The sequence below is a fragment of the Gossypium arboreum genome, chromosome 1 (assembly GCF_025698485.1).
Source record: "Gossypium arboreum isolate Shixiya-1 chromosome 1, ASM2569848v2, whole genome shotgun sequence".
In the NCBI taxonomy this organism is placed as follows: Eukaryota; Viridiplantae; Streptophyta; class Magnoliopsida; order Malvales; family Malvaceae; genus Gossypium; species Gossypium arboreum.
This window is the reverse complement of record NC_069070.1, coordinates 35,007,028-35,021,722: the sequence shown is the minus strand read 5'-3', so window position 1 is coordinate 35,021,722 and position 14,695 is coordinate 35,007,028. Positions and strand designations below refer to the sequence as shown.

The 14,695-nt window shown below is 32.7% G+C and overlaps 1 non-coding gene across 1 annotated transcript; it reads left to right on the top strand.

Annotated features, from left to right (window-relative positions):
* The first annotated feature begins 940 nt into the window (after positions 1-940).
* LOC128281909 (small nucleolar RNA R71) lies at positions 941-1,047 on the top strand. Its single transcript, XR_008272192.1, has one exon. It is a non-coding gene; the product is annotated as a small nucleolar RNA R71 (small nucleolar RNA).
* Positions 1,048-14,695: the final 13,648 nt, after the last annotated feature.

Sequence of the window (14,695 nt, the reverse complement as noted above, 5' to 3'; positions counted from 1 at the left end):
ATTCGTCTTTTGTGGTAACTCTGCATCTAACGAAGTTGTTAGTGATCAGAATTAGCTGGTTCTGAAATCACCTTGTCAGGTTTTGTAAATTCTAGTTCTTATGAAACTGAAATTTCAACACCAGGTTGAACTTCCTCTAAATCTTGAGCATCATCTTTCTCCTTTTCAGCTTAGATGGTGGGGGGCTCTACTGTCTTTCCACTCCTCAATGTCAATGCTTTGCAATACTCTTTCCCTATATTCCTCAAATTCACCATATCACTAGGTAAAGCACATTGTGATCGGTTCCTGAGTTCAGTAGCAAGCTAGCCCACTTAATTCTCCAAATGCCTTTAATAAATTCTCTAAGCTATTGGATGATTCAGCCTGAGCTAGTTTTTGAACTTGTTGGGGGAAACTAGGCGGTTGGGTTCATCTAGGTTGGGTGTAAGTGTTACTGGTTCCAGCCCCTTGGTTACTCCAGGAAAAATTGGGGTGATTTCGCCACGATGGGTTATAAAAATTGGATTGCAGTCCTTGCCTTCCTCGATTTTGGTTCTAGTTACCTATGTAATATACGGATTCTGGATTCGATGGACATTCTTCAAACAAATTTCCTTCCCCACAAAAAACACAGGCTATACTTTCAAATTGATTTGGTGGTTGTGCTGCAAAACTATTATACCCATTAGTAGTAAAATATTTTAACATTGAGGATATTGATGATACCTGATATGCGAGTGAAGTAAGAGCATCTACTTTATGTATTCCAGCAACTCATCTTCCTGACGCTGCTCTATTGGTTGGCCTTTGATAATTGTTGCTGGCAATCCTCTTAATGATTTCATAAACCTCATTATAAGACTTAGAAAGGAGAGCACCATTAGCAGAAACATCCACTACCATTCTCGTGTGAGCATTGAGACCATTATAAAATGTCTCAAGTTGGATGCAATGTGGGATTCCATGATGAGGGCACTTCCGTAATAATTCTTTGTACTTTTCCCATGCCTTATACAAGGACTCATCATCCATTTGTTGGAAAGCAGTGATCTCGTTCCTCAACTTAGCATTCTTACTAGGCAGGAAATACTTCATAAAGAATCTTTCTGCTAACTTTTTCCATGTGGAAATTGAATTTGGTGGCAATGAGTTCAACCAGGCTCGAGCTCTATCCCTTAGAAAATATGGGAACAGCTTCAATCATAATGCATCTTTGGGTAATCCAGCTAACTTGAAAGAATAGCTCACCTCAATAAATGGTCTTAAGTGTAGGTGAGGATCTTCGGTAGGCATTCCACTAAATTGGCCCACTGTCTGAAGCATCTAAAACATGGCTGCCTTTAGCTCAAACTGTTGTGCCTCAATTTCGGGTCTCCTGATACCCGAATTAAGATCATGAAATACAGGCACGACATACTGTCTTAAAGCTTTATCCCTATCATCAGCAATAAGGATAGGATTTTGAGCAGGGTTTGCTCCGTTTCCTTGATTTGGATTTTTTAAGTTCATCTCTTTGGTCCTTTTTTGATTTGCTTGTCTTCTTCGCTGTCGAAAAGTTTGTTCTATCTCAGGGTCTACAGGGAGTAGGTCAATAATTCGGTCAATACTCATAAACACCTGAAATAATCATACAAAAAATTAATTAAGTTCAAAATTAAATAGAAAATTAAACTAAAATGCAAAACTAACAAATTCACAAATAACGACTTTTTAAAACAGTCTCCGACAACGGCACCAAAAACATGGAACGACAAAAATGTACAAGTGTACACAATCGCAACAAGTAATAAAGTGACAAGTAAATGTCGAGTTATCGTACCCACAGAGACTATGGAAAGAATTATTTATGAATACAATTTAAAACATTTTGGTGAAAAAAATATTTTGTTTTTAAAAGGGTGATTAAACAAAAAAGATTTTAAACTAAATAAAAATAAAAGTTCTAATGCACGATATGAAAATATGATTTAATCAAGATGACATAATTGTGTTGGATTAATTACATTTCTTTAACTTAGAATTATTAAACTCATGTTTATGTTGTTATGAATAAATTCACGACAACTCGGTAATTTGCTAACTTATGAACATACTCACCTACACAAATCCATTCATCTCTTAACATATCCCTATGTCAATTCAATCGATTAAACGGATTTTAATAAGCAAACATGTTATTGCACATACATACTCATTAAATTGAACTAATCTCTTACATATTCCTTTGTCAATTCAAACAATTAATTAAATCCAATGAGAACATAAAAGACCATGTGAAGTAACAAGGTATCCTTACCTTGAAACAGTTTAATCACAATAATCTTGCAAGTTATGCAAGGCAAATGTATCGCCAAATACAATGCTAATTTAACCTTCAGCTACCTTAGAAGAATAAACATGCACTGATTATGTATTGTGTCAATTAATTACAATTTTGATCCATTTAAATAATTAATTCATTAGTTCCCTCACAATTATAATGCAAGAATAACTTAGGCATGATTTTACTTAATCAAGCATTTTACCGAGGCCTATAACAGCATAAACACAATTTTAATAATTTAAGAGGACAAAATGCAATCAACCCAACACGAATTAAATTCAAGCTACACTGATTAAATTAACCATTCCAATAACATAAATATTCATAGATATGTTCATCACAAAAACAACAAAAATTAAAGAGATAGGCAACAAGAATCAAATCTAGTGTTTTTCCGTGGCTTGACTAGGTTGCTCCGTTCTTCCTTCTTTGTTGTCCTCGTCGACCAAGGCTACTACGAACACTTCAATGTTGCTCCAAAATGGCCGATGAATGCCCCTTTCCCAAGAGGAGAAATCGACAAGAGAGCAATGAACTTTGAATGGGAAAATGAGAGGAGAAAATGAGAGAAAAGAGAAGAGATGTGAATGAATGAGAGATGCTTTGAATGATCAGCCAAGGGGGGGTTTTATAGCTGAATGTGGTAGATAAAATTTTATAAAAATAACAGCCAAAGAGCCAACCCTTGGTCGGCCACCTATGTGGCAAAGTTGATGGCTTCAACTTTCCTAAATATCGCTTGGGGCAAATCTACAAAGCCACCAATTGTGGAGGGGTTGAATTGCAATTTGAACAAGTTTTCAAGGGCTTCTTTGCAAGCTTAAATAATCGGCTAATGAGGTGAATTGGTTCAGCACTTGGATGGTTTGGGCTGTCCTTTTCTTGACCGGTTCGGTTCACTCGGTTCAGTTCAATCGGTCAATTTTTTCATAATTAATTAATAATAATTTATTAACCCAATTTAACTTGGATATAAATTAAAATTAATTATATTATGAATTAATACACATAATTTTGGACCATCTTAGGCTAAAATTTAGTTCACCTCGATACTTCAAATTGCTTCTTGGTTTTATGCTTCTAGTAGTGTTTGCCGAACCATTTTTCGCCCTTTGTGCAAATCTGTCGAAAATAACCAAAATTCATCAAAAATAATTATGAAATTAACTAAAATTCAACATGTTAATATTTGAAGTGCACTTTAATTATTTTATAAAAATTAATTATTTTTCGATAAGAATTTAACCAAATTCGCATGAATTTAAGTTAAAAGGGGTATGAAAAAGTGTGTATATTTTTGTGTTTCCATTTGCCAACAAGTTAAAGCCGAACATCAGTTACCTTCAGGATTGCTGCAGCCGATTATGATTCTAGAATAGAAATGGAAACGAGTTACCATGGATTTCATGTCAGGATTACCGTTATCTCCGAGGAAAAAGGATGTCATTTCAGTTCTTGTTAATCGTTTGACTAAATCAACACATTTTATTCCTGTGCGTATGGATTATTTACTAGAGAAATTGACAGAGTTATATGTTGTAGAGATTGTCAGATTACATAGGCTGCCATTGTCGATTATTTCTAATCGAAATCCACGATTTACTTCTAGATTCTAGATTAAATTACAAGAAGCTTTGGCCACCAAATTGCATTTTAGTAGCGCATTTCATCTACAGACAGACGACCAATCTAAATGAGTGATTCAGATACTTGAAGATATGCTCCGTTGTTGTATATTAGAATTTGAAGGTACTTGAGAAAAATTTCTTCCGTTGGTTGAGTTTGCGTATAATAACAGTTACCAATCAATTACTAAAATGGCCTTGTATGAAGCTTTGTATGGTTGAAAGTGTAGATGTAACACCCCTCACCCGTACTCAACGCTAGAATAGGGTTACGAAGTATTACCGGACTTATAACAAATATAATCATACTTTTCTCATTCATTCAATCATTCATACAATCATCATTCAATCTCAATCAATTTGTCCCTTATAATAGCCTACGAGGCCTTAAACATGCTTTAGAAATGGTTAATTCAAAACAAGTTTGGGAAACTTAGAAAATTTTGCTTCAAATAAGGGACACACATATGTGTGGGCAGACACACGGCCATTAGACACGCCCGTGGCACCGGCCATGTGAAAATAGGGCGTACATACCGATTTGGGTCACACGGCCAACCACATGCCCGTGTGTCTAGCCCGTGTATCCTTCGAAATGGCCACATACGTCCGTGTGCCAAACTGTGTGCTAGGCCGTGCCAAACCTACAGGGTATACTGACTTATGCAACACGGCCAAGTTACACGGCCAAGTCACACACGGCTGAGACACACGCTCGTATCTCTGCCCGTATGGACAAAAATAAGCTATTTGTAAAGCCATTTTGCCACCCTTTTTTTAGATACCTACACAAGCATAATTTGCAACATTTATAACCCAATAGGTAGCCAATCCACAACATTTCATACACATTTTATACCAATTCGACATAGTATTCAAATACTTAATTAATATAATGCGTTTTCTATTCATATGCTTATCACATATCAAGACAACATTGCATATTTCTATTCCATCTACTACTTGCCAAAACATACCATATTTGAGCGCTTAAACACAACCAAAATATTATACCAAGTTAAGCCAAATTACATGGCTTTATCATATACCACAACATGTACTAAAATCACCATCTCAAGTAACTATAACTATTATCTTTATAACTAGCCTATACATGCCATATTTACATATATCCATAAGTTCAAAGGTACCAATTGGAAACTAGATAGTGTGATGCATAACTCTGACTTATCTGAATCGTGTGAGCTATCGAACCTCTATAAAACATGGAAAAAGAAACAAAGTAAGCTTTATAGCTTAGTAAGCTCGTATAATTCAAAATTTAACTTACCTTTTAAATATAATCAAATAATTAAACAATGTATATCAAACTCAATTGCCAAATGCCTATACACAAGCATTCATCCACAAGTTAGTTACATAAGTGCATGTAATCATCCATTATCTCAATTTAATACTTAATAAATTGTATCATATCACATTCACATATATCATGTACATCATTTGTAACATTTCATTCTCAATCATATAAACAGTAATTCATTCGATAATAGTAACTCATCCGTATAAACAGTACTTCATCCGTATAACACATAGCTTTTTCACATAACCAGTAATAGAATTTATGCTCGTTGAACCTATTAGAATATCGATAGATACACGAATGATACACACTAAGTGTATTAATCGGTAATCCATCAATTCATCATCGTATTCACTGTTCCGAGCTATGATCGGTAAGCTCCTCCTAAGCTGATGGACAGTAAGCTCTGACGAACTGAGAATAGTAAGCTCTTACAAGCTGAGAACAGTAACCTCTTACGAGATGATATATCAGTAAGCTCATACGAGCTGCGGTGAGTCCACAACAAATGCAGGATCTCAACCTAAACAGTAACCCTAGTGACATGTCACTCGCATCCTACGAATTCTTACAGTTCAAACGGGGCTCAATAACCATCAAACTATATCAATAAGGCATTTGTATTTCAAGTAGATCAATTACTCAATTATATACATTTATTTCAATTAATTACAAGTCTTTAAAAGTTTGATTCTGATTATACGAACTTACCTCAAGTTTCTGTAACGACGAATTAGGTCGACTAATCCGATACTTTGTTTTCCCCAGTTCTAGATCCAACTCTCGTTTATCTCAATCTATATAATATCAAAATTTACATATTTAATCATCATTTCATTCAATTTAGCACAATTTACACATTTTGGAAAAATTTCATTTTTGCCTCTATTATTTCACATTTTTGTAGTTTAGTCCTTATCATATAAAATCACAATTCATTCAATTTAATACAAATTCATGTTGACCGAATATTAACCATTCTTATATTAGCCCATATTTTTCATTTATTTTAAAATTCAACCACTAAATTTACATATTTCACAATTTAATCTAAAATTGACATTTTTCCCAAAATTCACTTTACAAAACCTCGTACATCTAACAACAATGATTTATTTAATTACAAATTTAACCTTAATTATAAACCATTTAAATCATAAATTTATTGTCAAAATATGTCCACTCATGTGTCAAATGGTAAAATTACAACATAAGGACCTCTAAATTAAGATTTCATAACTATTGATTACCTTTAGCTAATGGAACTCCATTTTTACACTTTACGGAATTTAGTCCTTTTTTTCAAATTGACGATTTAAACGACAAAATTTCTTCACGACATTTTCACACATACATGCTATCATGCTGTAAACATTAAAATAATAATAAAATAAATATTTTGACTTCAGATTGTGGTCCCAAAACCATTGTTTCAATTTGACCCAAAAATGGGCTGTTACAGTAGAACTCCTTTATACTAGACTGAATTGAGTGAGACAAAGCTTTTTGAAACTGATTTGGTCTATGAAACCGAAGAAAAATTTAAGGTGATTCTGGTTGTTAGAAGTCTTATGCGGATTTGAAAAGAAAGGAAATCAACTTTCAAGTCGGCAACAGAGTATTCTTGAAAGTATCACCCTAGAAGAAAGTTCTCTTTTTTGGCTGAAAAGGAAAACTTAGTCCCCATTTCATCAGGTCGTATGAGATTATTGAGAGAATTGGCGGTGCTTGTCGTTTAGATTTGTTGTCAGAGTTGGAGAAAATTCATAAATTTTTCCGTGTATTCATGTTGCAACGTTATAGATTTGATCCCTTACATGTGATTTCACCAATAGATGTGGAAATACAACTTGATATGTCATATAGTAAGGAACTAGTTAAAATTTTGGCTCTGAAATTCAAAGAGTTGATAAATAAATGTATAGCTTTAGTAAATGTTCTTTGGCACTGTCATAGGATTGATGAAGCTACATTGCAACCAGAAGAAGCTATAATATTGCAATATTCAAACCTGTTCTATGGTAAGATATTCGAGGACGAAACTTCTGTAAGGGATGGAGAGTAATAACAACCTGATTGCAATGGCATAAAAAATGATGGTTTTGGAATCACAATTTCGACAAGAGAGTAAATAAATATTATTAATTTAATATTTACAAACATTTACTAAATTCATATTAAACTTTAGTAACAAAATTTAAATGTTTGAACCGTTAATTAAGTAGAAATGATTAAATCATAAAAGTTACAAATGTTGAATTCTATTAGTGAAATGTACCAAATAGTCATAAAAAGGGAAATAGGTGGACTTAAATAGTAAATATACCATGTCATCGGATAGTGGACAGTGGTTTACCAACTTTTCAAATTTCATGATGACGTTTAATAAAATATATAATAATATAGAATAAAAGGTTAAGTATTAGGTGATTGGGGGAAACAAGGACGAGAAAAACGTATTAGGTTTTATTTCTTCTTTCACCATCCGTGAAATCCAATTGTTGGAGCAAGGGAGGTTTGACCAAGTTTTTTTCTTTGCTTGAGTGAGTTTTTGAAGTTCGTTTCTATCTATTTTTATGATTTTGAGTTAGTTTTAGCTCAATCTAGCTAACCCAAAGGTTGATTTGTGAAATTGTTAGAAGTTTAGGAACTTACCATGAATGAGATAAGTATATTTGTGAACTTAGCTATTAAATCCTTAAGTTTGAAGGTTAAGTATAAGTATTTTATTAAATGATTTTTGATGATTTTGAGTTTAAGAACCTATTTGAGAGTATAGTAAAATGCAATGTGAATAATGTGAAATGATGGAAACTTTGGGTTGAAATGAAAACATAAAAAAATTGGCTAGTTTGGTTTTGCATGAATTGTGGTTAAATTGTGAATTTCGGGTTAAGAAATTAATTGTACAAATGTTAAAGTGTTGATGGTAATTTTGTAAAATAACATTCAAAAGGATTATCAGTTTGAATTAGCTATACTAAGTTGATTTTGAATGATTTAATTGAATAAACCTATTATTTAGATTAAGATACGCAACAACCAAACTTGAATCGTGGAAAGGAAAAAGTTTCAGATTAGTCATCGATACCTTTTGTGCAATCATGTAGTCGAGGTAAGTTCATTTGATGGTAAACTAACTAGTTTTGTAATGTAACATCTCGAAATAGGGCCTAAATGGAATAGTGGTTGTGAAACCAAAAATCTGAGATAGAAAAGTTTATTTCAATTAATTTTTATGATTTACCGAGTGATTAGATGCATGTGTTAGAGTATTGATAAGAAATTTTATAGATCGCATGTTTAATTTGCCTTTTAGGACTAAATTGCAAAAGTTGCAAAATATGTGTTCAAATTCATAAGTACTTGATTGAAATGGGGGGTTTAAAGAGGAGGTCCTTAAATGGTAATTAGACCATTATATTTCATTCGGACAAAATGGGCATGAATAGGACAAAATTTTAAAAAAAGGCCTTAAGGGCATTTTAGTCATTTGGAAATTAAAAGAAATAAAAAGGGAAAATAAAGCCATAATTGACTCATCTTTTTCATGGAGGCCGAAATTAGTATGGGGGAAGCCATGGCTAGGGTTTTCAAGATTTACAAGCTCAATAGTAAGTCCGTTCCAGCCTCGTTTTTCAAGTTCTTTACGATTTTGGAATCTCGGTAACTTGATTAAGCTTATTCTAGCAATAATTTAAGATAGGATTCATATTTGGAAAAATACACATAGGTGAAATGTGTTTATTTTGATTTTTTATGGTAGAATATGAAGGCTGAAATTATGTTAAACAACTTTTGCTAAGCGGTTTTAAGCAAAAATGAGTAAAACGGCTTAATCGGTAAAAGTTGTTATTGTTCATAACTATGTGTTAGAGTGAGAATTTGATGTTGCCATAGAAGGGAAAAATGATCAGCATGTCATAAAAAATAACAATAAGGGATGAATTTTAATTCCTGAGCCTAGGGGCAAAAGTGTAAATATGCAAAAGTTTAGGGGCAAAATTGTAATTTTGTCAAAGTTTGGGTTAAGGACTATTTTGAATAGTAGATTAATTAAATAAGTAAAATATGATGTTTTAGATCCTGGAAAACGATATTTGAATCTAGAATGGGAGAAAAATCGAAAATCGAGAAAGTTGGTAAAATGGCCGTTTTAGTATCGAGGTAAGTTCATATGTATAATAAGAATTAATTTATGCATGTTTCAATGTAAAATTGATATATTTACTATGATTGCCTAGGTGTTGAAAGTAAGTATAATTATGATGATTTAAATGTTCAATATTAATTCGACATGGAAATGAGAAAGTATGTAAGTTTGTATGTAAATAATACATTATCTTTATTATGTTTTTGTATTTCAGCATATTTTATGTATTGTTGCTGATTTTTGAATCATAATTGACTATTGGAAGTATGGAATCAAGCATTAGAAAGAGAGAAAAATCCCGGTTGAACCTTCGGAAAGATTGGATGATATAGATGGTATGTAGCTAGGTCACATGTATGGTGCTGAGTGCACATCTTGTGTACAAGAGAGATACGAGACATTATGATGTAGCTAGGTCGCATGGGTGATACTATGTGTACACCATGTAGACAAGAGAGCTACGAGATAAACTGTCTAGGTCACATGGGTGGTACAAGTGTTCACCATGTGTACAAGAGAGCCAAAATTATGTGTACAATCGAGCTAGGTCACATGAGTGGTGCTAAGGTAAGGCCACTATGTGTACAAGAGAGCTTCGATTTTAAAGGTGGGCTGTGTGCGATACCATTGCGTATCTATTATTATTCCAAAGCGTTCAACTGGGAAATTGATTAAATGAAATTGTGTATGACTTTGTGATGATAAGTGTAAGTATATCCATGTGTAACTTATGAGCAATATGCTCGATATGTGATTGGAAATTGGAAAGATTGTTATGGGAAAGTGATGAATACAATTGAAGTGTGAAAGATCAAAATTGACAATAAAACTATTTTGGATAGTTGCAATGATGTGAATCTAAAAATTTACCAAAAATAGTAGAAATTGAATCAGAGACTGAATGGATATCAAATTAGAGCTTAATGAGTCTATTTTCATATAACAGAAACAGAGCAAGCAAAGGAATTCTATACTATGAGATATTTAAGTTTTTGAGAGATTGGTTTAGAATGACTACGTGATCCCCTATTCTGACTTGAAAAAATCATTAAAAATTGTAAAAAAAATAATTAGGGGTTATAATTTATATGCTTGAAATTATTAATGAGTCTAGTTTCAAAAGAAATAAATGATAACATCCTTTTAATTCTGTAAGGGGAGAAAATTGATTCGTAGTGAAGAGTGGTCAGAACAGTTGAGCAGTGAAACAGGGGTAACTTAAATGAATAAACTGTACTAATTGGCTGGACCAAAAATTTTGAAAATTTTATGGTAAGAATATATGTGAATTTAGTTTCAAGGAAAATTAACGGTTTGTAATTTGGAGTTCTTTAGCTCCAAAAATAAATAATTTAGTTGCTGGTACTCTGCTAGACTGCTTATTTTGAACCTGTTTATGATTGTAATAGTGAAAGTATGTGTGTTTGTGATGGTAATATTCCGGGAACATATTGTGACTTTGTTTAAAGTATGATAATGTATTGTTTATTAATATTTACATACTTACTTACTAAGCTATAATGCTTACTCCCTTCCTTTCCTTTTTCCTATAGTGTCGCAAATGTTAGCTCGAGTTGGAGGTCGCCGGAGGTTAAATCACACTATCAAACTATTGATCGATACATAAAGGTTTTAAAGTATTTTAAGTCTTTGGCATGTATGGAGACTCGTTTAATTGTTATTAAGTTGCTAGGAATTGGCTTAAAATACTGACCTATGTTATTTTAAGGTCTCTATTGTATAAAGTCATTTAATATAGATAGTCTTGATTATGTTATTAATTATGAATCAGTTTTTATACGATGATTAGTGATTAAGTCCGGTAATGCCTCGTACCCTGTTCCGGCGTCAAACACGGGTAAGGGGTGTTACATTTAGTGGTATCAGACCTATGGTTTAGTGGTTCTCGGACTTACCTAGTATGTGTAAGAGTTAAGCTATACATGCCATATTACTACCTGTGATAGTGTGATGCCTCCCGACCTCGATGAAATAGTTCTCTTGAGACAGAAGTGTTTTCCAACCGAGCTACCATCGATAGTGTAAAAAGGTGTTAAGTAAGTTCGTATAATTTGGTGGATATATTGGTGTACTTAAATTGATCTTGGTGACTTGTGATGATATGTGTGAGATCAAGTGTATAATGAAATAGACATAAGTGGAGAAATATAGAAAAGTGAAAAGAAACAAAAGTTTACCTCGTTATAAACTCATCCAGGTATGATGCTTAAAGTATATGATTGCTGGATTTTTTTAAAAAAAAAAATTTTGATTGTGAATGAGATAATGTGGATTTAGTAATGATAAAATTAACAGAAGAATAATGTTTGAGCTGTATTAATAGCTGAATGCATAGTTTTTGGCTAAAAAAACAAAAAAGTGAAAGCAAATGTGAGAATTGGAAATAGTTTTCGATTAATATAGAGGTCATACCGAGTTGAAACTTAGATATATTGGATTTCAATTTGATAGTGGGGTGATTTTAAAAGTACTACTTTGAATAAAATTTGTTTGGAGATGTTTAAGAATTTTTGAGAAAAGATATTGAATCTTTTTACCGGTAAGATTTTCGGGGACGAAAATCCCTAAAGGGGGGAGAAATGTAACATCTCGAAATAAGGCCTAAATGGAATAGTGGTTGCGAAACCACAAATCTGAGATAGAAAAGTTTATTTCAATTAATTTTTATGATTTACCGAGTGATTAGATGCATGTGTTAGAGTATTGATAAGAAATTCTATAGATTGCATGTTTAATTTGCCTTTTAGGACTAAATTGCAAAAGTTGCAAAATATGTGTTCTAATTCGTAAGTACTTAATTGAAATGGGGGGTTTAAAGAGGAGGTCCTTAAATGGTAATTAGACCATTATATTTCGTTTGGACAAAAATGGGCATGAATAGGACAAAATTTTAAAGAAAGGCCTTAAGGGCATTTTAGTCATTTGGAAAGTAAAAGAAATAAAAAGGGAAAATAAAGCCAAAATTGTCTCATCTTTTTCATGGAGGCCGAAATTAGCATGGGGGAAGCCATGGCTAGGGTTTTCAAGCTTTCCAAGCTCAATAGTAAGTCCGTTCTAGCCCCGTTTTTCAAGTTCTTTACGATTTTGGAATCTCGATAACTTTATTAAGCTTATTCTAGCAATAATTAATCTAGGGTTCATATTTGGAAAAATACCCATAGGTGAAATGTGTTTATTTTGATGTTTTATGGTAGAATATGAAGGCTGAAATTATGTTAAACAACTTTTGCTAAGCGGTTTTAAGCAAAAATGAGTAAAACGGCTTAATCGGTAAAAGTTGTTATTGTTCATAACTATGTGTTAGAGTGCGAATTTGATGTTTCCATAGAAGGGAAAAATTATTAGCATGTCATAAAACATAAGAATAAGGGATGAAGTTTAATTACCGAGCCTAGGGGCAAAAGTGTAAATATGTAAAAGTTTAAGGGCAAAATTATATTTTTTCCAAAGTTTGAGTTAAGGACTATTTTGAATAGTAAATTAATTAAATAAGTAAAATATGATGTTTTAGATCCCGGAAAACGATATTTGAATATGGGAGAAAAATTGAAAATCGAGAAAGTTGGTAAAATGGCCGTTTTAGTATCGAGGTAAGTTCATATGTATAATAAGCATTAATTTATGCATGTTTCAATGTAAAATTGATATATTTACTATTATTTCTGAGGTGTTGAAAGTGAGTATAATTATGATGATTTAAATGTTCAATATTAATTCGACATGGAAATGAGAAAGTATGTAAGTTTGTATGTAAATAATACATTATCTTTATTATGTTTTTGTATTTTAGCATATTTTATGTATTGTACCTAATTTTTGAATCATAATTGACTATTGTAAGTATGGAATCAAGCATTAGAAAGAGAGAAATCCGGTTGAACCTTCTGGAAAGATTGGATGATCTGAGATGGTATGTAGCTAGGTCACATGTATGGTGCTGAGTGCACATCATGTGTACAAGAGAGCTACGAGACATTATGATGTAGCTAGGTCGCATGGGTGATACTATGTGTACACCTTGTAGACAAGAGAGCTACGGGATAAATGTAGCTAGGTCGCATGCGTGGTTCCAGGTGAAGGACACCATGTAGACAAGAGAGCTACGAGATAAACTGTCTAGGTCACATGGGTGGTACTAAGTGTTCACCATGTGTACAAGAGAGCCAAAATTATGTGTACAATCGAGCTAGGTCACATGAGTGGTGCTAAGTGAAGGCCACTATGTGTACAAGAGAGCTTCGATTTTAAAGGTGGGTCGTAAAGCGATACCGCTATGTCTCATTATTATTCTGAAGCGTTCAACTGGGAAATTGATTAAATGAAATTGTGTATGAATTTGTGATGATAAGTGTAAGTATATACGTGTGTAACTTATGAGCAATATGCTCGATATGTGATTGTAAATTAGAAAGATTGTTATGGGAAAGTGATGAATACAATTGAAGTCTGAAAGATCAAAATTGACAATAAAACTGTTATAGATAGTTGCAGTGGCGTGAATCTAAAAATTTATCAAAAATAGTAGAAATTGAATCAGAGACTGAATGAGATATCAAATTAGAGATTAATGAGTCTATTTTCATATAACAGAAATAGAGCAAGCACAGGAATTCTATTTTATGAGATATTTAAGTTTTTGAGAAACTAGTTCAGAATGACTACGTGATCCCCTATTCTGACTTGAAAAAATCATTAAAAATTGTAAGAAAATAATTTTGGGATATAATTTATATTCTTGAAATCCTTAATAAGCCTAGTTTCAAATGAAATAAACGATAACGTTCTTTGAATTCTGTACAAGGATAAAATTGATTCGTAGTGAAAAGTGGTCAGAACAGTTGAGCAGTGAAACAGGGGTAACTTCAATGAATAAACTGTACTAATTGGCTGGACCAAAAATTTTGAAAATTTTATGGTAAGAATATATGTGAATTTAGTTTCAAGGAAAATTAACGGTTTGTAATTTGGAGTTATGTATCTCCAAAAATAAATAATTTAGCTTCTGGTACTCTGCTAGACAGCTTATTTTGAACCTGTTTATGATTGTAATAGTGAAAGTATGTGTGTTTGTGATGGTAATATTCCTGGAGCATATTGTGACTTTGTTTAAAGTATGATAATGTATTGTTTATTAATATTTACATACTTACTTACTAAGCTATAATGCTTACTGTGACACCCCTAAAGTGACCCTAGTCGGAAAGCGGTTTTGGGACCGCTAAACCGAGTCACCAAATTATTTGAATATGATAATTATTGTCTAAAAT